The 24,647-nt window shown below is 35.3% G+C and overlaps 1 long non-coding RNA gene across 1 annotated transcript in view; it reads right to left on the minus strand.

The window, feature by feature from the left end:
- Positions 1-24,225, minus strand: part of LOC141424226 (uncharacterized) — a 42,700-nt gene extending 18,475 nt beyond the window's left edge. Inside the window, exon 1 of the long non-coding RNA XR_012449211.1 lies at positions 23,685-24,225. This is a non-coding gene — a long non-coding RNA (uncharacterized lncRNA). The remainder of the gene's footprint in view (positions 1-23,684) is intronic.
- Between the last annotated feature and the right edge of the window lie 422 nt (positions 24,226-24,647).

Below are 24,647 nucleotides of genomic sequence, written 5' to 3' on the forward strand. Positions count from 1 at the left end.
AAAAAAAAAAAACAAGATAGCATTTGATGTCCTCAATGCAAAGGAAATAATGCAGAAACTTTAAAGCGACAGAGGCCAATAGGAGAAGGGGACCAGGAACTAGAGAAAAGGTTAGTTGGAGAAGAACTAATTTAGAATGTAACACACAAGTACAGGAAAGCAATGCAAGTCAACTCCCTGTATAGCTATCCTTATCTCAACTAGCAAAAACCCTTGGTCCTTCCTATTATTGCTAATACTCTCTCTTCAACAAAATTAGAGATAAGGGCAAAATAGTTTCTGCTTGGTAGCGAGGGGATGGGAGGGAGTGGGGGGAGGATAAGGAAGGGGGCAGGCGGAAGGGGGGAGAAATGACCCAAACATTGTATGCACATATGAATAAAAGAAATAAAAAAAGAAAGAAACACTGGTGAACTGAGAATATTCAGTCTGAAAAAGAGGACACTTGGTGAGTCACTTTGAGTGCCCAGAAAGAAGATACCAAAATGCAATTGGATGTACATGAGATTCACTGGAAAATTACCTTTTGTATTTAGATGGGTAAAGGGGGAGAGAGTAGGAACAGGTTGGAAAACTGTGACACCTGTTGAAAAAAAGAAAGGAAAAATTGTATAGGAGGAGTCTCAGATCATAACACAGTTCTAAAAAAAATAGTCTTGGTCAGACCTATTGAAAGTCCTCAATCCAAAGCAGACTGTCTCCTATGTGACAGCACTGGCTCCTAGTACTGCAGTTTCATTTAGTTACCATTTGGAAACACCCCAGAGAAAGGATGTCCTGACACCTGGTCAATGTAGATCTGGAGATAGTCAGTAAGAGCTATCAGTCAAGTACATTCTCCCAGTGGGTTTTTGAAAGCATAAGCCCATGGCCACTATGCATGAGAGGTATGACAGTGTTTTTTTAGTTTCACTGAAGAGCTCTAATATAGACAAGAGTTCTAGATTTCATCTATATAACTTCAAGGGATAGAAGTAGAACCAGAAATTGATTACACCCTACCTCACCAAAATTAGAAGAATTTCTAATGATAAAAGTTGAGAAACAAAAGGAATGGTTTAACAAACTAAGGAGATTTAAAAAGTCAAAAGGTAGACTGGAAGATGTAGGATGTCCCTTCTCAATCTTGAAGTTTAATGAGACTAGGACCAAAAGAAGCAAGGAAAGGAAAATCAAACAATTAAGGATAGGGGTTGTTTGAATCAGTGTAATGAGTCTGGGTTAGAAAGCTTTTGTTTTTCCTTTTTTTAAAGAATGGTACATTCTGTGTTTTAGTAGGGAACAGTAATGAATGTATTAGTGGAATTAATGTTCCCTTGTGTTGTATTAGAATCAGAGAACAGGACTTAAATCATAACCCTTCCGGATTATTCTGAAATTCATCAATAACTTTTTTCTTCCCTTTAATTATTAAAAAAACTTTACTTTCCCTATCAACACAACATATGTCATGGCAAAAACTTGTATTTTAATCTTGTCTCATGATAGCTTCTGCTTCCCTTTGAGGATAAAAAATTAAAAATGTTTTTCATTCTATGTTTTTTAGCCCAACGAAAGGGTTAAGTAGGCTACAGTACTAAATTTAAGAGCTGAAATTCTGGCAACCATCCCAGAGTCCGTTTCCAAAAGGAAGCAGCTACCCTGAGCCTGTGCAAAGGAGGTGGTTGCCCTAGCAACAGTATCTGATAGCAGAAAATATGGTGGACAGGTACACACACAGGCTCTCCAGAAAGAGGAAACAGCTTCTCAGCTGCTTCTATGCTCAATGTTAAGGAGTCGTTTAATAAATCTCAAGTTTTAGACTTCAATTATCTAATTATGACTGTGGAAATTTTCTAAGTAGTATTTGTTCAGGTCATAATCGATGTAGTTCACAAATTGACATTATGTAGTAATTGCTGAGTGTGAATATGCCTTCAATCTAAACACCACAAACTATAGTCAGGATACACCAGCTAAATTGAAAGATGATTTTTCATGAAAGATTTGCTGAAAGTAATCATCTATTCCCTACCTAAATCTTTAATCAGATTCTTTAATCATATCCCAGTTTCTTGTGCAGAGCTATGACTTTCATATGAAATATTCAAACTACTCAGAGCTATCCTTATTTTATTTTGCCTAATTATTTGTAATTTACATTGCCATCCAATTTTTTAAAAGACTAAGCATTTCTCAACATCCTGTGTGTTCTGACTGCCTTTTTATTTAATTGAATATTCCTTGGTGAAATATTTTATCATGGAACTAACCTGAGATTTTGATAAGAGACTTTAAAATCTGCCGTGATTGTTAACACTGTGTCACTGTTTACAAAGGATGGGTGCAGGCTGGAGGGTCAGTTTGCCTAAATACACCCTAGATTGATCTATTTATAGCTATGGATAGATTGAGCTATTTATTGGCTTTTTCTGTAATTTGTGAGTATACTGTTGAGTTATTCCAATATGTACAATAAAAAACACAAGAAAGGGGAATAAATCACTGGCTAATGAACCAGTTTTTAATACATATGTTTTCACACCTCATTTGTATTCCCAATAACCAATTCCATTTTCAAAAAAAAAAAAAGTGTATGATGCAAGGAAAATTCCCATGCCATTTTCAGACATTCTGAGTCTAATCTTCATGTCTCTATCAGGTCATGAAATAAATTTAGTGAGGTGTCTAACCTCCCTGAGTCTGTCTCCAAGAGACAACATAATGCAAATGACCTCTAAGACTTTTTCTTGACTGTGCTGTTTTATGAAAATGGGTCACCGCCTCCTATAAGCAGAAAGCAAAGGTTCTATTGAGACTACTCATTAGATTTCTATTAGAGCTTCTTTCTTGACTTTTCTTTACCAGTTTTCTCTACCTAACTCCTCCTGATTGTCCTAAACAAATTAATTTCTACAAGTCTTAAAACTCTAGGTAAAAGTTAATGGTATACAGTGGGTGAAAGACCCCAATAGACACTACTCTAAGATCTTTTGATGTCTTTTAATCAGACAGTCCCTGGATAAAAGTGTGAAATCCCTGGGACAAATGTAAAAAACACATAGGTAGAGTATATTGATTGTTTCTTTAACATGGGTACTAGCAAGAAGTTGGGTGGCACAAAATATTTAGCTATCTTTGACATGGAGAAAAGTGAAGTTAGTTAGAGATGTTTCCCTGATTAAAACTTGAAGGCCTCCTTAATACAATGCTGCTAACATTTGCACAGAATCTTTATAAAGGAAAATATATTAATACCTTTACCCAGTGTTGGGTTTGACTTTATTACTTTTACTAAACTCCCATACATTCATGAATACAACACCAGTTCTAAGCATCTTGTGATTAGAGGACTTAGTAGGCTATTGAAACAAAGTTGCAATAAAGTCAATAAAATTAAAATCAATGTTGTTAATTCAATGTGATGAGTCATGTTAATATGCTGAAACTTAATCTGTTTGCAATTCGAATACCATACTGTCACATCACGCTTTCAAAAGCATTTGGCATTTCTATGCTATTGTGTGCCATCTGCTAACTCAATTCACCTACCTCTTTTCCCTCCTCAAGGCCGCGTGGAAACATTTTGCACAGTTCTTCATGATGACATTTGTCCTTCTCTTCTGGTAAAGTATTATATACTTCTTTAATCATCTTCCATTCTCTTTTCCCTAACTGATTACCATCAAAGGTGCACTATTGATGTCAGTGTAATTTAAACACCAAGTAAATAAGGGAATTGGCTCAATTGCGGTTATCCATGTGACCCATCATATGACCATCTGAGACAGTATCAAGTTTTTCTCTGTGCTCATAAAAATAAAAGCAGAAAACCAAAATATCACTGTAAAATACTCACAAGATCCTAAATGTAGAAACAGAAGCCTAGTGGGTAATTGTGTCCAAAATTAATTGGGCCTCTTTTGTTCTCCAAAGCAAGGGTTCTCAAAACCCAATCTTCAGACAATCTCACTATTGATTGAACAACCGAACAGCATTTCCTCTGCTTTCTGTCTTTTCTGCCTCCAAGTAAAGATTGAGAGAAACTAAATTCTTATTTTGGCAACATCTCTTCCAGCTAAGAGGAGTAACAATATGATCTTATTAAGGCCAGTGAGAAATAAATAGACTGCTTTATATTTTCTGGAAAAGTGATTTTTTTCTACCTTGAACATAGTTTTTATTGTATTTAATCTTTTGAGGTATAACAGATGTCTACTTATGAGGAGCAAAGACATTAAATATGCTAGAGAAGAAAGCTAAAAAGAGCTTGTGTCCTTAGTGACTTACAGATTTTGTTTCTAAATTTCTTCTTCCATAAACACTAAGCATCCATATACGTTAAGCTTTTGTTATTGTAGGTTCAGCTTCTTACAGCCAGAACCATTTCTGATATAAGGATTATATTTCCTCTTCCAAAGCACCGATTTCTCATTCGTTGGAGAAACACTCATGGACACAATGTTGGAAACATAATTGCTCAAATGATTCTCATTTATTCCATGTGGTATTTCATATTATATTTAGTGTCCTCTCCCACAAATTTTTATATTTAATTTTATATCTTTTGTTCCAAAATTAACTGTCTGTACTCATGTACAATGCTGATACTTATTCACAATAAGGGAGATGGATTTTTTGACAGTTATTGAAATGGTTTATAATGGTCCTATTCCTGAATACATTTCTACCTCCAACTCATAGGACTTTCCATTATGCTTTGACATTTCAAATATATAGTTGCCTTCTTTTGTATTTCATGTCTGATGTATTCCTTTTCCTCCTAATCTGGATTTTACACATGATATTCCTCTGCCTGGGTTTCCTTCTTTTTTTTTTTTCATGGTTTTTAAAAAGCAGCTTTATTGAAGTCTAATTTTCCTGCAATAAGATCCCCGTATTTAAGAGCACAGTTCGATGAGTTTTGATAACTGTGCACCTGTGTAAGCATCACCCAGCCCAAGATACGGAATAGAGCCACACACCGGAACCTTCCCCATGACCTGGGTAGGTCTGTCCTGCTGCCTCCCCAAGGGTGGATTCACTCTGCAGCAGTTTGGTGCCCCTCTCTGTGCCAGGATGCTGTATCTCTTAATGTTTTTGTTTGCTGGGTTTCCTTCTTGACTGGCCTCTCACCTCTGTCCATTCACATATCCCCCTTAGCTCCAGTTAACTCTTCAGGTCTAACAAAAGCCTCACTTCCTCAAGAAAGATTGCTGGACCCTTCCTCTTCCAGTTCCATTGTCACAACACACACAGGGCCATGAATGTGTCCTTCTTTATCACAGTATTTGAGTGTCTGACTCTCCTCTCAGACTCTACTTGAAACACCATCTGCTTCGTGCCCATTCATGCATCTATGTACCTACCAGGACACAGGTGCATGATAAGTACTAATAAATATTGGTTAAATGAGTAAAGAAGGGAACTTATGAAAATGGGAAGAATTTAATGTTATTTCAAAGGATGTAAATACTCAGAACTGAATACCTCTGTTGACAAAAAGAAATCTTTACTTCTGTGTGTGTATTAGGATTACTAAGTTACAGATCAATTTTATGGGTACATAATTTCTTGTTCATTTAACAGTCCAGTGTTGGTGCTTTGGAAATTCAGCAATACATATAAATGAGATTATCATTTTATATATTAATGTGCAGAAAACGTGACTATACATACAGCATAAGTTGTCTATTGCTTACAGATGAATTTTCTCTTCTTTCTTGTTGTCCTTTGGTAGACTTAATGATGTTTCTTTATTTAAAGGTCTCGTGCACCATAAAATAATAATTAGAAACCCTACCTTTGGTCATTTTAATGCCACAGGATGTTTTATTTCCTTTAAAACTCTGAATCCCATGAAAAGAATGTAAATTTTTTAATTCAGTAGCCAAGACAAAGAATTCTCACAGTAAGCTCTTTTATAAAATTTCTTATATGTGAACTTTTGTTCCATTATATCTGTTTGCAGGTCATAAGTGAAAGTCAAACACATTTTTTGTCTAGCTTTTTCCATTTACCCATAATTCAGAGGCTCTTTACCTAATTTCTGGAGTGAAAAGAACATTGCAATGACTTGTTCTAAGTGCTTCTTAATGCAAAATTCAGGAAGAATAATAGACAAGCTATACAAGTTGAAAAGAACAAATGCTGAATTATGAGCAAAATGAAGTGGCTTCATATTGAAAACAGTGAAAGATGGAGAGAAATCCTATGAAACAGACTTAATTCCTAGAGTAGAACTTTGTGCATGACAGCCAACGAAAAAAGAAGAAATGCTGAAATGTGAAGCTGTAGGAGAAAAGCTTTCAAATTAGTTGTTTCTTAAATGATAAATTTTTGTCCTATTCAATACTGGTTGTATGATCTGACAGTCAAGTGGATATGAAGAAAACAATGTCCAAGATAATTGATTTAGACAAACATCACAGGTCTCTTCTTTATTTATGCATGTATTTATTTATGTACTTACATTTATTTATTATGTATGCATTTATTTGTTTATATTTTGGCCTCTATGACTTTGGCATTGATTGAGTTCAGTGTCGTTAATAAAACCAAATTTAGAGGCCTTGTTAAAAATAACAAATCTTATCTTTATTTCCTAATTTTATATTTTGCTCTATTGGTTCTGATCTCAAACTAGACACATGTATTTGTTATAAAAACAATCCATCATTTCAGCATTAACTCCATTACTTTAATGTCTACATAGTCATGAATTATCAAATTGTATTTAAAAAACTCCTTTTTTTTAATGGAAATAGAATAGATCCACCAATATATTTGACCACGAATTCAGATTAAGTCAACAGTATACACTGCCCTCCTAGAGAGGTGACTTGCTAGAACACGTAGTTCCATGAGGTGCTGCAATGGTGAAGGTGAGGGAGGACTGAACCCATAGGGACAGGGGTGTCAGGAACTCTGTTATGAAAAAGATGATTAAGTTTTAAGAGAACTGGGTTTGACATGAAGAATATAGGAATTACGAACTGGATGAGATGGGGAAAGAATTTATATTAACTCTAATTTGGTTGCCTACAACCAATTCCACTGATATTTTACTGATACATTAAAGAATTTTATTACAACTAAAGTATATCGCCTACAAAAAAAGAAATCATTGCCTAATTTGTCTTTATAGGTTTGTTTTTTTCTCTTTCAGTTCTAGTATGATAGTGTTTTGGATAGCATGGAAATATCCTATCTAGGGCAATGGGGAAACAAATTCCTGGGGAAAAAAGATGCTGTCTTTACCACACATAAGAATGAGAGGTTTTGTGATGAGGAGCCCTGCTGGGGCTACAAAAGCAGCTCTTGTTCTACTTAGTGATTTGAGAATTTGAAATACACTAATCTTTTGACTAGTTAATCTTCTTGTTATTTGTATAAATGTGGCAGGAATACCAAGAAAGTTCCATACAGGGCATTGTGAATATCAGGTAAACCTATCTATGTAGTCAGAAGTGATTTCTAAAGGACAATGTTTCAAACGGCAACTTTTGTATGAATTATTGATAAATGACACAGTAACAAAATAAGAATAGCCAAAATTCCATTCCCTTAGGTGTTAGAAAAATGATAAAAGATATTGTGGTTTCTTGCCCTTCTAACATGTGATTTATTTTCAACTTGTTTTTGAAACAAGTTTTAAGCCCTGATACTGTTGTCAGATGTTACTTACATACCTCAAGACCATAGTTCTTTGGCTAAACTAAATAATATTGGATGATAACCAAGAAATCACCACATTTGTATGACATAATATTATAAACAAACAACTGTTTTTGTAGGCATTCGATGGTCAACCTCCCAGGCAACGATTAAGAGCCCAGATCCCTTGCACCCTCTGGTTCCACAAGCCCTAAGTGAGCAGCACTTACAATTCAGCTAACCAACTGGGGAAAACTCTGGGGAGGAACGTGCAGAAAGTGCTATGCGCAAAGCCTGGTGGTGGTGTATAATCACTTCTGCACTCATGACCTTGATTAGAACTTGTGGCCACACTGATTATCTGGGAAGCTGGTGTATCCATTTTGATTGCCTCATAACAAATTCCAAAAATGCATTGGCTTCAGACACACATTTATTATCTCACAGTTTCTATGGGTCAATGGTCTGAACATGGCTGAACTGGTCTCTGCTCAGAATCTCACATGTCTGCAATCAAGTTTTGACTGGACTCCATTTTCAACTGGAAACTCTACTGGTGAAGAATCTGCATCAAGTTTGTGCCAGATTTCATTTCCTCATGGCTGTCTAAGTGAGAACCATACCTCCTTTTTTTTCTGTCTGTCAACTGGAGGCTGCTTACAAGCCTAGGAACCACCTGCAATTCATAGAGACCTTCTGCAATTCCTTGTCAGAGGGCCTTTCTCAACATGGTTGCTTTCTGCCCTCCCCCCACCATCTCTCTCTCTCTCTCTCTCTCTCTGAATCTCTCTGTCTATCTGTCTCTGTTTCTGTCTCTCACTCTCCCTTTCTCTCTTTCTCTCTTTTGCTCTCTTCTTCCCTCCCTTCCTCCCAACCTTCCTCTTTTCCTCCCTCTCTCAAGAATGTATACTAGGAGATTTTCAGTTTTTCAGTGGAAAACTGATAACTTAGACCAGGGGGCAGAAGACAAGAAGACAAATCTATAAATTCAGACTTGACTTTGGGAAAATTAATCGGATTTAGAAATTTTGAAGTCCGAGTGAGAGAGGGATAATTGTGAGTTACTACCATGTCTCAAAACACAGCTACCTCACCCTTGTGATTATGTCTAGGATCTCATTCAAAAATGGTCTTCTCCACATACGGCAGTGGTACAAAAGAGACCCTCTAAATGCCAGGACTTAGGGACACAGATCTTACAGCCCTTGTTACTTTTACTCTGTCTCTATGTACCCAATTATCTCCCTGACAATGTTAAATTCAGCAAATTTCAGACCAAGAATTGTGTTTGATAAAAATATGTAGCCCTCTAACAGCAGTCAGTTGATTTTTATTTTTTCTTAGCATAAAATAATTATTCAAAAGGTTTAATTTTGATGTTGTCATACATGCAAATAATACACTTTCATCAAGTTTTCCCCTTCATTGTTCTTTCTTAAGTCACCTGTCCTCATCCCCCTTTAACACAGTAGTGGATTTCATTGTGCAACTTATCTGTATATATATAATCTAATTCTGTGATATTCACCTTCTTTACCCTCTCTTTTCCCTCCTTCCCTCTGATCCTCTCATAAATAGTGTCCCTTTCACAATCATGTCATACTACTACTAATTTTTTAGGTCTGGATTCTGCATATGTGCAAAACATGCAATGTTTGTCTTTCTGAACTTGGCTTATCTCACTCAACATTATGATCTCTAGTTCCATCCATTTTCCTGCAAATGACATCATTTCATCCTTCTTTATGGCTGAGTAATATTCCATTATACATATATACCACATTTCCTTTGTCCACTAATCAGTTGTTGGTTTGATTTCATAACTTGGCTATTGTGAATGCTGGTGCAATAAACATGGATGTACAGGCTTTCTATTATGTGTTAATTTTCATTCATTTGGATATACACCTACATATATCCAAATGGTACAGCAGGATCATATGGTAGTTATTTTTTTAGTTTTTTAGGGAAACTCTGTACTGATTTCTATAGTGGTTGCACTAATTTACATTCCCACCAACAATGTATAAGTGTTCCTTTTCTCCTGAATCCTCACCAGTATTTGGTTTTGTTTTCTTGATGATAGATAGCCATCCTGATTCCAGTCAAACTTCTTAATTTGAAGCAATCCCTAAGTCCTGCTTTTATTTTCTGAACAATTGGAAGGCCATTCAGAAAGTCATGTATGCCTATATCTTCAGGTATTTTCCCTATGTTTTCATGTAGTAGTTTCAGAACTCCCAGTCTTACATTAAGGACTTTGGTTCACTTTGATTTTTGTATGGGGTGAGACAGGGACTACTTTCAGTCCTCTCCATATAGATGTTTGGTTTTGCCAACACTGTTTGTTGAAGACACTATTGCTCTCTAATATAATTTTTGTTCTTTTGTCAAAAATTAGATGGGAATGACTGTGTGAATATATTTCTGAGTCTTCTAGTCTACTCCATTGGTCTACATGTCTGTTTTTGTGCCAGTGCCATGCCATTTTTGTTACCATGGCTCTGTGGTATAATTTGAAGTCTGGTACTGTGATACCTCCAGTGTTGCTTTTTTTGCTCAGGATTAATTTGGCTATTTGGGATCTTGTAGACTTTCATATGAATTTTAAGACTGATTTTTTTCAATTCCTGTGAAGCATGACATTGGGATTTTGATGGGGACTGCATTGAATCTGTAGATTACTTTCAGTGCTTTCCATAATATTAATTCTGCATATCCATCAACATGGGAGGTCTTTACATCTTTTAAAAAAATAGTGTCTTCTTCAATTTATTTCTTCAGTTTTTGATTGTACAGGTCTTTCACTTCCTTAGTTTATTCCTCAGTATTTTTTATTTTACTATTAAAGTGACTTTTGTCCTTATTTCTTTCTCAGCCTATAAGTTTTTTGGTATCTAGAATAGCCACTGGTTTTTGTATGTTGGTTTTGTTCATTATTTTATTTTTAATGAAATATTATATGTATGTGCAGTTGCAAGGAATCCATGGACCTTCATAATGGTTTGAATCAGCTATAATTAACTATAATAAATAAAAAATCAGAAGAAAACAAAGCTATTGCTCTTCCTACTTCATCTAAATGGTTTGTAGTAGTCCACTAAAGTGTTTATTTTGATCGTAATTTATTGAATTTAAAATCTTATAAATGCCTTATCATTTGTCACATTCATTACTACACAGCAAGAGTAGCATGTGGCTTTCCTTTAGACTCACAGGCCAAATGTGACCAAGAAACAAATAGGGACCTGGTGACACAGCACTGACTTGCACTGAAGAGCATGGGGTTTGGAAGAATTGATCTTGGTGATGGACAAAAGTCATCTCTAACTGACTGAAAACACATCACTCAGCATTTTTGGTCCAAAACAATGTGTGCTGATTTACAAATGTAAGACAGTTTCCACAATGTCTGAAGGTCCTTGTATTAACTTCTGCTACTGCCAGAGAAGCCAAAGCCAAGGAAACCACTCCAATCTCAACGTAGGAGTGAAGTCATTGCACCTTGGGAAAACCCATTTTGAGAGAAAATATAAAACAATTTCAACAATTAATTTTCTTATTTTAAAAAAGTGTGTTTTAATTTTAATATAAAGAGTATTTGAGAGATGCCAGAGAATATAACAAATGCTGCAAGAAACTAACAGACCTATGATAAAATTGTTAAGGAATTATTAATGGAGTAGAAAGGGAACATAGAGTGGTGGTGGTGCATAGACCAGTAGTTTTTAATCATGCTACAATAGAATCACTTTAGAGTTATAAAAACTGAAACATCCAGACAGAAACCTCTCTTTTGAATCACAGTATTTGGAATGAGACCTTGACCTTTACTGTTTGTCATTGTCTTCATCACCATCATCCAAACACTTCAAGGGGGTTCCATATGCAGTAAGGTTTCAGTACCACAGACATGCACCAAAGGCCAGATTGTATATTCAAAATGTCACATTTGGTCCAGAAACTCTTCCTCATATTTATCTTATTTTCTTTCATCCTCCCAAAATAATAGGCTTCCTATAGATCAAATTTCATGAATTGTCACCTTCAGTCACTGCCAAGACTCAGGAAGTTCACAACAAAAAAAAAGAACATCTAACAGTCCATAACTGTTATTTGACTCAAGACAAGGAAATTACCTTAAGTATAAATATTTCTTGGAGTTTGTACCATCAGATGCATAAAGAGAAAAGTAAACCAACTCCTCACAGCTGTGGATCCCAATATGAATCTATCCTTAGCTCAAATTGGAATAGATCTAGTCCAAAGGCGATGACATAATCAGAAGGATAGAGCTCATCCTGACCTTCTTGTTTTGAAAATGACCCAAAACTTTGATTGCACAGGAGGGTCTGGGTGTGAACCACACTTTTTGATGACATTCCCAGACAACATTCCAAACAGCATACTACCAAGTAGTGCCCTGAGTAAGGCTGTCTCAAATGGAGAAAGAAACAAAATCTTCTAAACAAAGGAATGTGTCAACATTAGAATATGACATGACCAGGACCAGAGAATCAGAACATTCCCAAGATAAAAGACAGAATGACACTATTGAACAGAGATGCGGTCTAAATAGTGTTGAACTCTTTGGACAGGAAACAAATTTATGGCATGAGGACTCACAAACAAGACTAGCACTTTAGTCTTCCTGCATTGCTTAGGAAAGTTTTGAGATGCATGAAAATAGAATTGGTCTGAATAAGTTTGGTGGCAATAAAATGGAAAAAAGCTTAGAAATTTATTATACCTTTGCCATGTCTGCATTCCTCCTGGGAAGCATGAGTCATATTCAAAAGTTAATTCATTTGATACCTTTTGAATCCTAAATAAATCCTCTGGCAGGATGAAAGTGTGGTGAATACTAAGATTATTTACAAAGATTCTGTGTCCTTAAATAACTCACATGCTAGTGAAAAAGTAAGGAGGAATGGCATAAAAAGTGTAGTATGATTGAATCTTCAATACAGAAGTGAAACTGCAGGTTTCCAGGTGTCTGCCAGTGGAAGAAGGCAGGAATCATGAAATACAATAGTCTTCATTTTTTTTTTGACAATGAATCTTCAATATCTCATAATACAACAGCTTTCAGAGTCAACCCCAACTTCCACCCACCACTCCACAGAGTCCTATAAAATGGGATTACTAAACATTTCACTTATCTATGCTCCACTCTCTACCTCCACTGCCACTACTTGATTTTGACCTATTCTTTAGATTATTATTTAGATTATTCTTTAGATTATTTCATTAGCCTATGTTAATTGCACAAAAGGGTTTTATTGTGATATTTCCATAGTGCATATAAAGTACTTTGATCATATTCACCCCCTATTACTCTTTCTTACCCTTTTTAATAATTTTAATGGTCTCATTATTATAGTTTTAATAATCTTTAAATAATCTCCAGTTCTTATGCCAAGTTAACTTTTTCCCTGATGTATACAGCTACTAATGCCATTCCTCTATTTAAAATTCTTCATAGGATCTTCCTTATTTCAAATTCTCCATGAGTCTTTTTCCCTTTCCATGTTCAGCTATCCACATAAACATATTTCTCTTTGTCCTGCCTTGGGGGTTGATACCAATGAGAATGGGAGGAGGTGGGGAAATGGGGAAGGAGGGTGAATATGCAAATACTGTGTACACATGTATGTAAATGGAAAAATGAGACCTGTTGAAAGTATTCCAGGAATGGAGGGAGAGGGGGATGAAGAATAGTGGCGGAGTGAGTTCAAGTCTGATATATTTGGTATATTGTAAGATCTTTTGCAAATGCCATAATGTACCCCCACCCAGCACAACAATTTTAAAAAGTTGTCCAAAAGTACTATACTCCTTATTTCACCATAATTTTTTTTTCCTTCTGCTTTTGTGATTCATTTTGTCAAGGACTCACTTGATAGCCACTGGAAATTAACCAGGAGCTCTTCACAGGACAAATAATCAGGTTATGTGTAAGAATAAGTTTCAAGAAAAATAAAGATCAATGAAAACTTAAGGAAGTTAAGATATTACCTATATGTAAAAAGAAAGAGAAGGAAAGAAATTAGTGAGTTAATTTATGGCCAGTATAATTTTTAAAAAGAGAAAATGATGTTCTATGAGAGATCTCAGACTTGAGACAAGAAATGAAGATGGTGTGCCAGCCAGCCACAATTATCTGGGAACTGGATCCCTTGAGGAAATGAGATAAGATCACAGTATCTGCAGGACACAGCTGGGTGGCTGGAACACTGGTAATGATTCTCCTGGTGGCCAATTCCACCAGTCTCTTTGGCCGTGATTGATTAAATCAAGTGTAGAGACATGTAACCCAACCTAGACCCACCTTCTCCCTTAAGCATTAATAGACAGCGGTAATCAGAGGCAAATGTAATAAGAGCTGAGTGCATCATACATGTCCTGGTGAGTGGCTGCTTCTCACCTGTCCAGACATTATTGGTTGCTTTCCTTCTTGGTCTGAATTCGTTCATCATCCATCATTAAATATCCTTTGTGACTTAAGTACATTGAAAGGTGTCCAAATTATTTAGATGAAACAAAGCAGGTTGCAAATCAACATGTTCAAAACAATGCCTTTTCTGTGAAGAGTGGAGCTTAAGATTTAGATTTAAAATAAATCCTCACCCCTGAAATGTATTGACTTCCAAATTTGGATGAAGGTACCTGCTGACTTTCATGACTGCACACTAACTACTCTCCAGCTCAGTGTTTTTGACCTCTAGTTGGCAACATGTAACTCAATTATAGGTATTACAGAATATTCAACAGAGATAGATTGACACCTGTAAGCAGTAGCATTTGATTGAGAGCAAGTGTGTTTCAAGAAAACCTGCAAATTCCTGCCCTGTGAAACTCTTGGAAAGAAATGTTTCCTATACACCCTGCCACATGGAGTTAATAAATAGGTCAAAATTCAAAAGTTTGGTTTCCAGCAGTAATTAAAATGTAGTGCTAGGACTGAATGTGTAACTGAGTGATAGAGCACATGCCGAACCTTTGTAAGGCTCTTGGTTCAATACCCAGCACTACAAAGAAAAAAAGAACAAAAACAAAAAACAGTATTAGAAGAAATGAATCAATCTTAGTGAGACTAGTTGTTAAGTAGTTTAAAAATCAAAACAAATCAAAATCATCCAGGGAAAGGTCATGTTCAAATTAACAGCATAGTCAGAGAAGAAAAGCAGAACTGAGAAGAGAAGATGAAATGAGATAGTAACAGGGAAGTTACATTCTGCTGACTGCCTTGTAAACCTTCCCCTTAAGCTGAGCTCATGGAGAAGAGGGACTTCCTGGTCACCTCTGAGTGCCCAGCACTTGGCAGAGTACCTGGCACAGGGAAAACCAGAAATGTTTACTGAAAGCACACAAAATGAACGAGGGATATAGAACATTCTTTTTAGCACAAATGTAGTATTTTAATCTAATCTGAATAACTGTGGAACAGAAGTGCAAAAGAAAATCTGTTGAAGTAAAAGTGCTTCTATAAATGCAAATAGATTTCCTTGTATAACATTATTTTTTGGATTGCAAATAATTGCCATGTTCTTCTGAGTAACTTTCAAACATTAAACTGATGCTGGAAACAGGGACAGAAAGGCAAATTCATCTTCCTTGTAAAAATAAAATATGCATTTTCTCCTTCTGCCAAATCTCTGTGTTCTGGGAAAATAATATGTCCGTGTTTCTCTGCATATTTATGATCATCTAGTGTCCTGTTAATCTTTAACCAAAGCCAGAATCAATCACAATGTGCTCAGCTAAGAAATGAGATCCCTTTTCTTTCACATGAAGTAAGATTTGTGCTTTTAGACACTAAAAGCCATACTTAAAAAAAAAACTGGCTGTTCAAGGCATGGTCATATGTTAAAAATTTCTCCTACCTATCAAAGAACTGTTTATTTGAAAATACCAATTCCAATTGCACACAGTGGCTCAAACCTGAAATCCTAGATACGCAGGAGGTAGAGATTAGGAAGACTGTGACTGGCCAAAAAGTTTACAAGACCCCATCTCAAACAATAAAAAGCTAGGAACAGTGGCACTGTCTTTCATCTTAGCTACACAGGAAAGCACAAAGAGGAGGATAGTGAATTGAAACCATATCTCAAAAATAACTGACACAAAAATGGCTCGCAAAGTGACTCAAGTGGTATAGCACCTGCCCTGAGTTCAGACCCCAGTACCAAAAACAAAAGAAAATACCACTCCACCTTTGAAAACTCAGAATGCAGAATTAAAATCCATAGAAAATTAGAAAATCCAAGTGAAATCAGTAGAAAATCAGGGTAAATCCAATTGCACTAAGGTTTGTCCACTGCAACACATGAGCCTAATCTCTCCCAGATATCCTATGTGCATCTGCAGATTAAATGCTCTTCCTCGGTTACAAACAAGAACAAATGAGAGTAAAAAGTATAATTTAAATAAATTTCTCTAGTATTTATAGAAAGATAATCAAATGTGTCAAAGCTATTGCCTTGTATGATGAAGTCATTCATCATAATGAATATGTAAAAGCTGCGTACTACAGTGAATTTAGAAAAACTTGGAGTTGCTTTCTACCTGTAAAAAAAATAATAGAACAAGATCCCTCTTAGAAGCTTATTTTCAATATTTCAAGATTTCATTTGTCTATTTTTTCTCCCTGATATTTTAATGCATAGAAAGGACATATGTCATTAACATTGTTACAGAACTTTCCATAGCATTGGGAAGAAAATTTGTTTTGGAAGGAACAAGAACACAACCTGAATACCAACCCTACTACCCTTGGCCTCATTCTAGTCAATTGTAAAACAGGATAAATGATACCCTCCTCATCGAGTTGACATAAACAAGTAGAAACATGTAAAATTTCTGGCATAAGGTAACTGAGAAATTTACCCATTTGAGAGGCCTTTTAATTCTTTTAATAACAAGAAGATTTTATTTAAAAGGACATCATACAGAAGAGGGAAGGAAATACAACTATGTATTACAAAGTAGAAGACAAATATTATGCTGGTGTCCAAACGTCATTTGAGGATGAAAATGTGCATGGATTTCTGATAGTGTTGTCATAGTTGGGGTCAGCCACCTCTTTACAACTCCATTTGCCCTTTGGCAATTCAGAAAATTATCACTTAGTCCTGAATTCATGGTTTGATATATCTAATAAAGCTAAATCATTGCCCTTTCTTGTCCCATTGTCTCTGCAGAGTGAGAAAAGCCTGATAGAGATAATAGCTGGATTAATTTGTGAAAATAGCTCTTCATTCACTGTCTTTTGCACTGAATTCAGAGAATCTGTGTTTTTACATGTCTCAAATAAACTCCTCTTTGAAAATATTTTCACTTTTTGGAAATATTTGATATTGAAAATATTATTTCCATTTTTATTCATTATTATTCATATCCCTCCATTTAGCTATTAGGTGCCTTTAAGATTTGCACTTAAATTTCTCAAACACTTGTAAAATGTGCTATATGAATAAACAAATATGATCAATATCTATTAACTCATCATCTTGACCAAGAAATAGAAAGAAAGAAAAAATGCTCTCCTATTCTGGCCCAGAGGAGCACTACTGGGTTATGAACCCTTTTAGAGTCATGAAGCAGAGAAAAATGGTTGCCTTGGTAACAAGGCAGACCAGTCAGTTGCATACACTCTCCCAAGAGCATCTAATTTATTCAGCGAATGCAGGCTAGAACAGGTGGCTAACCTAGATGATGCCAAAAAGCCTTAGCTCTGGAACACTTTCTTGTATACAAAGTATCATTCTTGTCCCTTATAGAGGAAGAATTAGCAAGATATATTTCAGAGCATCTCATAACATTTTTGTAAACAGGAAGCTGTCTGCATTTGTCACTTCTGAATTTCCTGATTCAAAAAAAAAATTGTGTATGCCACATCATGAAATGATTTGATACCAACAATTTAATTCTACTGGTTACTTTGAAAATGCAAAAAATGTGTGCTCATGTATGTAAATACAAAAATAATATCTGTTGAAACTATTCCAGGAATCAGGGAAGGGAGATACAAAGAAGAGTGGCGGGTGGGTGCACTCACATGTGATATATTTGATATATCGTAAGGCCTTTGTCAATGCCACAATTTTACCCCACCCAGCTCAGCACTAAAGGAAAAAAATAAAATGCAGATCACCCTAAACTCTGTTATAAAATCTCATCGTTGATCTTTCAATAAGTCAAAGATCACCTGGGTTTTAAAGTTTGTTGCTAGATTTTGCAATCATAGGTGACAACAATCATAGAAATCCCAATTCTGTGAGCCATCTGAAAGCACAAAGGTATTCGTGGCTAATTTGGGAATCGCAAAGAAAAAAGAATGTGAAATAATATCAATCTAGTTAAATCTCTACTTATTCTAGCACTAAATAATTCCATTAATTATAAATATAGAAGTCTGGAAAACCAGCAGCATGTTGATTTCATAAGACATAAGGACTTTCATCTCCACACATATTCGTCAACACATCTTGAGCCTCAGACAGTAGAATCCCAATGTAATCTGCTCTTCACATTTACCCCTAACATTTGCTGTTGTCTCTGTCTTAGGACACCCTCCCAGGAGTGGACTCTATGCTCAATGCTAGTCCATCTTGCAAGGCTAAGACCAGACATATTTTCCCCAAGAAAGCCTTTTCTCTCCTCTCCAGAAAGACTTGTTGCTTTAGATGACAAGGAGACCACTTGGTGTCCTCGCAAAGTGTCACTATTTGTTTCCATATCTGCTTTTTTTTCTTCAGATTGAGTCTCCCTGGCTTTAATAATAAGGACTGTGTTCTATTTACTTTTCATCCCCATAGTACTGCCAGGCACATAGTATGAAAACCAGTTGGGGTTATAATACATATATATATGGTAATATCACAAGGAAACTCCCTGTGTAGCTTATCTCAAACAAGCAAAAATGCCAGTTTTCTCTCTCTTTTTTTTCTTTTCTCTTTTTTCTTCTACAAAATCGGAGAACAGGAGGGTGCAACAGGTCCTGGGGGAGCGGCATCAGTGGGGAGGGGGTGTTGGGGAAAGGGTGTAGGGAGGTGAATATGGTACAAATACTGTGTACACATGTATATAAATGCAAAAATGACAGCTGTTGAAACTTCCAGGAATCGGGGGAGGGGGAATAAAGGAGAATGGTGCAGGGAGTGAATCCAAGTATGATGTATTTGATACATTGTAAGAACATTTGTAAATGCCACAACAGTACCCACCCCCAGCACGATAACAAAGGAAAAAAAATTTTTTAAATAGAGTTCACATTCAGTAAAAAAGAATAAATTAACAGATTAATGAATGAAATTTTGCCTTATTGACAAAATCTGCACAATATTAATATAGGAAAATTTATTTTCAGATATTATAATAAGAATCTCCAAAATTTAGACAAAGTGCAATGAAAGATTAGTTGAACTCTTTCAAATGGAGTCACAAATGCAGCTTCTTTTTTTAAACCTAGATGTCAGTCCCTCCAGCTACTTATCCTACAATATTCCCCCACTCAATCCATCTCCACTAAAATTCACAGGCTTCCAAGAACAGAGCTTGGAAAATACTTGGCTCAATTTATTACACATTCATTTTGCTTTGCTACTCCCTGCTACATAGTAATTACATAAGCAAGTGTTTGTTGAAAATGACATTTAAAGTAGGAGACATTAGTTAGAAAGTTGAGGTCTTGGCTTTTCTCTATTGATCTGCTCTTGAAATCTTACAATTGTTTCCAAAGGTGACCCTTACAGAGTGAAGATGTTTCCTTGGCAACCGGGAGGACTGCTTCCAGCAGTAGAAAAAATGTATCTGTATTTATTTTGCACTCAGCTATCACCCAGAGATGCTCTGTGGCTTCAAAAGAAGCAAGGACCTCTCATTTTAAAGTACTAATTGGCTCTCCAGATCGTGGACCACACATTACTCTGGAAAAGAAGAGGTAATGGCAAGTATAAGCAAAGACTTTCCTCATCTCAGGAAGAGGACACACAATCTGTGTGTTCACACCTTTTTTATTCTCCCTCCCTAATTACCCCATACATGTACCCATGTACACACACACACACACACACCCTTTTACTTTCTGTTATGAATTTCGTGTATTCTATCATCTATCTGCTTTCTATATCGTCTCTGTTTTACTTATTTTCTATTTACAGTGATGGCTTCTTTGCACATCTCAGTTTCGAACATTACCCACATTACAGATGGAAATTAAGGAATATATCATGGCAAAAAAATAGGCTTGTTGAATCAACCAAAAGAAGATAGCACACATAGCTGTATATAATTGCAAGATGAAATGGAAAAACGCAATAGACCTTGAAATTAATGTTTTTATAATCAAATCTCCCTTTAATTCACATGTGTTTATATTCTTTTTAAAATATAACATTTTGTTGGGATTTTTGCCTCCCAAGAACAGTTTGAAATTATTATTTTCTTGCTATTGATGAAACTTCTTAATAACAATTTTATACAATTTCATGACAACAGTCAAGTCACAAAAGGCCTAGAAAACTTAGTGCATCAGTCAAACATCTGTATTCATGGACTTTTTTTCTCTATATAGCTTCTACATAATTTTCTTTAAATTTTTTGAAATTTTTTACAGGGAGTTTTGGATGGATTCTTCCTGAGAGAATGCCTCCCAATATTATGTTTATATAAGTAAATAAATAAATTATGTTTTAAGCCAGAGAATGGTATATCAAAAAGCTCAAACTCACAGCCTTGCTTTTTCAGTGTAGAGCAAGCAGAATCCAAGCATGAACAGGAAAAGCACAATGACTTCCTTCATATTCAAAGTATCCATGGACTACAAATGTTGAAATATCATTCAACAGGTAGTATAAATCCATGGATGCAAAACACATTTCTAATAAATTTGGAAATTTAGGTACAGAATGAACCTAAGACTGGAATTCCTTACTTTATATAAGAAAATAAACACCAAGAAAGAGTAAGAAACACATGTATGCCAGTTAGTTATAAACCTTGGACTAATATCAGAAAATTTATTGATTCTTCTTTGTTTGCCACACACAATGTTCATCCTAAGTTTCTTTGACATAAGGTTTGCATTTTACCTTCATTATTAAGTGTTTTGTATTATAGCATAATGTTCAACTCTCATCAATCTCTAACAAATTGTTTGTGCATTTAGATACACAGCACCAATCAAGGATGCTCTCAAGCCGAGTACCAGTGGCTCACGCCTGAAACCCTAGCTACTCAGAAGGCAGAGATCAGGAGGATTGCAGTTCGAAGCCAGCCTGGGGAAATAGTATGCAAGACTCTATCTTGAAAAAATCCTTCACAAAAAGGAGTGATGCCAGAGTGGATCTAAGGTGTAGGCCCTGAGTTCAAGCCCCAGTACTGTTAAAAAAATTTTTAAAAAGAATGCAGTTAACCAAAAATAACAGAATATAGCATTGAGTAGCTTCATGAATATTGAATCATTTTTATGACTTACATGCATGAAAATATCATATTGTATCTCATAAATATGCACAATTTTAATTAATCTTTAAAGGATTATTCTTGTTAGAGGCAACAAGCATCAATTCAATGGCTTGATCACATTGGGGCTGCTTAGATTTCTGAAATCCTCTTGGAATCTCTCATGTATCCCTCATCGTACTTACAAGATGGGTGCAGTCATTCTCAACATCCCAATGTACCTTCAAGAAAGAAGGGAGCGTCACGCCAGTCCTGAAATCAAGTAGTGTCTTATGCCAGGCTCATGTAGCAGGTGAAGACAAATCCTTAAAGAGCTTTTAGCAAGTTGACACTCATGTATCATTGTCCATAACTAAGCATATGCTACTTTTACTACAACGGAACATGAGAACTCAGGTTTTTCTTTAAAAAAAAAACTGTTATAGCAGAGCTATAATGAAGAAATGTATTTGAAAAACCTGAGAAAGAACTAAAATGATTATATGTCTATTTGAAGACAGATGATAGACAGATATATCAATGGTATATAGACAGATGGTAGAGGGAAGATACAAGATAGATATAAATAGAAAGATAATAGATGATTATATATATAGAGAGAGAGAGGAAGAGAGAGAAAGAAGGAGAAAGAGAGAAAATAGAACTCAAGACAGAAACCATGAAAAGGTTAAAGAGTTAAACTAGGGAAATTTATTTCACTGCATTCTTAAAATAGGAAAATAAAGTATTTTAAATGAGAGAGATTACATGAAACCACATATAACTATTTCCCAGTTATTCCGTGGTGGAATATCAGAAGCATGCTTGCTTAGTAGACAGTGTCACTAGTAGTCAAGACAGACCAACAGCGAATGTGTTGCACTTTGGGCAAACATTAAGAACCAGTAGGTTTTACCAATCTACAAGTCAAGGCAAAGCATCAAGTAAACTATTGCTAAGACAGTCTAAACCATTTTTGAATGTTCAAAATTCAAAATCTCTGTGCAGTATGAATAATGTAAATAATTTATGCATACTTTTCTTACAACAGAAGTTGAAAGGACTATACAGTTAAGCTATTTGTTGTTTGACTTTAAAATCACTTCCAACTATTCTGATAGTGCCTACAAATATTTGTAGAAGATTTTTTCATTTCCTTCAGGTCAGTGTCACACAATATGGAAGCCAATATGAATTACAATAGTATCAGTCAGCAGCTTCATTGTCTAGGGTATCTTTGTCCATTGTCCTCCAGAAAACAAGTATTAAATGGTATACTACCTCTTTTTATCTGGTTTGCTGCTAGAATATAAGATGTATGAGGGCAGAGGCTCTGAGTGTCTTGCTTACTGCTATATTCCTAGTGTTTACAATAGGCACTCATGAAAGAGTCATTCAACAAATAATTACTGCCTGAGTAAGTAACATTAATCTGTCATATACCAAGGGTCTATTAGCCAAAGATTATTGCACTTTGAAGTAGAAATCAATGAATTCTGCAAAACTCTACTGCAACATGGGTTTGTACTCCAAAAGAATTAAACATCAGATCATTCTTCAGAAAAGAGCTCATTGATCAAAAAAAATTAGACTCTGAATATCCTGAAAGTAAGAACCACGTGCTTAGGTTTTGGCTACGTGCCAAGCCCAGAACCCAACACATAATAAATGTGATGGCCATCAATATTTAATTCAAACTATTAAAATACAACTAAATTGGCAGGTTCCCCATGAACATGAACCTTCATTCCTAAGACTGGTATTCAAGTTCAAGAGTATTCGTCCAGTTTTCCAATCAGAAGGCTAGAGAAAATCTCAGAGAAAATTCATAAGACCCAAGTCAGAGTTGAACACATACTCACACAAACACACATTCACACAGACATCATGAAGTATTTTTTTTCAGAGCATTCTAGGTAAATAAAATGAATTATTCCTAAAGAGAATAAAAAGATATTCTTTTGAACCCTAGTAGGTTTTCTGTAAGAAGCAGAATCAAATAACCCTATGAAGAAAAAGTCTATAAAATCATTCTTTTAAATACCTTATCTATACAATTCAAGTAAAATTTTAACAATCAAAATAAAGATAATGTGACTTTTATGGCTGGAAAAATTTTAAATTTCTATATTGAAAATAACAGTTTTTATTATTAAAGTCATCTTTAAAGTACAGCTCACCATTAAGAACGTGGTAGGCAGAATTTTACAACAGAACAGCAGATAAGGTAGATATATGAATTTTTAACAAGTCATTTACTGTATTTATAGCAAAAACACTTTTAACATAGGTTCTACTCTTTCAATTTTGGTATTTTTATTATGTTACATTCAAGCTTATCTAGGTGAGTGTGAGCCTTGTTAATATCCTGTGAATATTGCATCTATATACAGCTTATTGATTTCAGTAAAGCCACGAGAAGTGCAATCTCCTTCTCCCATAAGTGCAAACACAAAGACATTTTTAGTTCGGGCATTTTATTCCATTCAATGAAAAGGAATCATTAAAAAAAAAACAGAAATCAAAAGCAAAACAGACAGCAAACAACAGATAAGAATAAGTCAGTTAGAAACCAGAAGGCTGAAGCATTAATTGAACATTACCTTTTTCTTCAATGGAGAAACATGCATCATGGTCATTTCTGTCTTTTCTCACAGTGCTGATTTCAAACCCCCAGCTGAGAAGGCAGCTGTGCAGAGCAAGGAACTGGTGCGCCCAGCAGGAGTCCTGCATCCTAATGCTACTCCCAGAAATTCATGCTTTCTTTCAGTTGCTGTGTTGTCATTAACGATGCCAGAAATGTGAAATGTTGTCTTCTTTCCCAAGCAGTGGTACAAAGATCACAGTGATGGTTCTCTAAAGACTTCAAACGCCTGCATCATCTTGTTTTTATTGTTGTTTTCAGTGTAGCCTCCAAAGAGCAGACATTGGCTACTTTTCAAGATATTTGAAATTCTGGAAAGCTTTTATTAATCATAATCTTAACAGAATGGATAATGACAAAACAGATATAAAAGTTGAAGCATATGGGAGAGGGAGTGTTGATTGCTTTCCTCCCTTCTTTATGCCAAAAAATAGAAGACAACAAGGAAGAAAAAACACTACCCTGTTGCAGTATAATTTTTTCCTAGATTGCAACATTAAAAACTTTATCTTTAATTAAAAAAGGAAATTATATTTTATGCCTCTGATAAAAGTGGCAATAAAAATTATCTGCAATTCAAAGCTACATTTCTTAAAAGTCCTTGAAATTGAGTTAATTTATATTTTTTACCATACAATCATATTAAAATTGCCTTAGAAAATGCTCTTTAAGAGACTTCAGAAATAATCACATGGAAAATATTGAGTCATAATGGTTGCATTGCTAGCTGCAGCACTGAATGATGTAACAAGACTGTCACAAATGAATAAAGCACGTCACATTCAAAGGTGGGAATCGTGGTGCAGTTTAGCATTCAAAATCAGAGGTGACTCAGTTGTTTATATTTATGAAAACATTATAGATTTTAAATATATATGCTTAATGTATAAACCTGTATTTATACTTACAGACTAATTTACAT

Source organism: Castor canadensis, chromosome 6 (assembly GCF_047511655.1).
Source record: "Castor canadensis chromosome 6, mCasCan1.hap1v2, whole genome shotgun sequence".
Classification (NCBI taxonomy): Eukaryota; Metazoa; Chordata; class Mammalia; order Rodentia; family Castoridae; genus Castor; species Castor canadensis.